Here is a 1,742-nt window from a genome sequence, read left to right as displayed (position 1 = left end):
GGTAGATTTTGAGTAAAACTCTTACTTTCCATAATGTGGGTGTGCTTCATCCCAATGAGTTGCAGGCCCATAGGAAAAGACCCATCTTCCCTGATAGAGTGGGACTGGGGCCAGTCAGCTGCTTCCAGATTCCATTAGCCACTCTCCTCTGGGTCCCCACCCTAACCTGTGGAGTTTGGACTTGCCAGGCTCTGCAATCACATGCGTGAGTTCCTCCAAGTCTATTATCTAGCCAGTTCTTCATACCATTGCTTCTGCTCCTTAGGAGAGCCCTGCCCAAAAGGATAGCAGGGCAGTTTCTCTTTTCTAAGATTTACTTATTTACTTGAAACAGAGATTTTTTTTCTGTCTTCATCTGTTGGCTCACTCTGCAAATGGTCATGCGCATGCTAGGCTGAAGTCAGGAATCTGGAGCTCCACCAAGATCCCCGTGCCTACAGGGGCCCAAGGATCTGGGCTCTTGTCCCAGCTGTCCCAGCTGCATTAGCAGGGTGCTGGGTTGAAAGAGAAGGCAAGGGGTGAACTTGGCGGAGACAGTGTCTGAACCCTGTCCTCCACAGGCCAGGCTCAGCCTGGTCTTCTTCACCTCATTGACACTCAACCGGAAAGCGAGGCAGAGACAGGTAAAAATACCCATGAGGCTGGGTGACAAGTGCAGGGACAGATGCAAACCAGGCTGAGGTGAAAACACGTAGGAGGATGGCTTAACAAAACACCAGAGGCCTGAACAGTAGTAGGGGCCCCGATGGTCTCTTCAATGTAACGTTTGTCTGCTAAGCATGCTGCCATTTATAGCTTGTAGTTATTCAATCTGGTTGTCAATGTTTTTATTTACAGGCTGGCAGAGCAAAGTGTCAACTAAGGGCTAGCCTGAAGGGTGAAGAGTAAGATGAATAGGGGGAAAAGAATGCTGATGAAGGGTTGGTTCTCACTGGGAAGGGCCTCAGTAGTCTGAGATGCCAAGAGCCAGAGGATGCCAAGGAAATACTGAGTTTCAGGTGTGCCTAGTCTATGGCCTGCATCCAGCCTCAGGCCCACTGAGGGTACCATTCTACAAAGTACCCTTCCATTGAAAAGAAAAAGCAAAAAGCCTTGCAAAATCATCCAAAGAGTTCTCTAGGCTCCACGCTCCAAAACAATCCTGACTTTGACCAGGTGTTAACCACAACACTGAAGCATTGCAACAACCAACATTTTTTTTTTTTTTAAGTTTGGCTAGGAAACGGTGAGTAACAAAGGAGAGGAAGTCATCATGAAGGTTAACACAGCAGTGAGCTGTCAGTGCTCAGCTTGCTCCCCTTTGGAGAAGTGAGGTTACAGAGCCTGCACTCAGGCTCACAGCCCAGCAGCTGGACCTCTCCTCCTGGCCGCTTCACACACACACACACCGGGGACCCCTGGGAGCCTCCCCGGGGCTCAGCGACGACGGGGGTCTTCCCCTAAAAGTCCCCAGCCGTCAACCAACTTTCTGCACCATAGTCTTCGGTTGCAAGAGATCGCTAACTCTCCCAGGTTCAAATACAGCCAGCAGGGCAGCGGGGGACTGCAGCCGGCTCTCCAGGTCCTCACGAGAACCGCACACCCAGGCGACTGCGGAAGCCGCCCAGGATGGGAAATACCAGGGTTGTGCAACAAACCCTGGCCCTTTCCCCACCCGGCTTCCCCCACGCCCACTGCCGCGCAGGCCAAGTTGCTGAATCAATAGAGCCCTCCCCAACCCGGCGTTCCCCGCCTTAGCTCCC

Source organism: Ochotona curzoniae, unplaced genomic scaffold (genome assembly GCF_017591425.1).
Source record: "Ochotona curzoniae isolate NIBS_2020 unplaced genomic scaffold, NIBS_Ocur_1.0 contig_2692, whole genome shotgun sequence".
NCBI lineage: Eukaryota > Metazoa > Chordata > Mammalia > Lagomorpha > Ochotonidae > Ochotona > Ochotona curzoniae.
The sequence above is the reverse complement of the archived record's forward strand: the minus strand, read 5'-3'. Positions refer to the sequence as shown.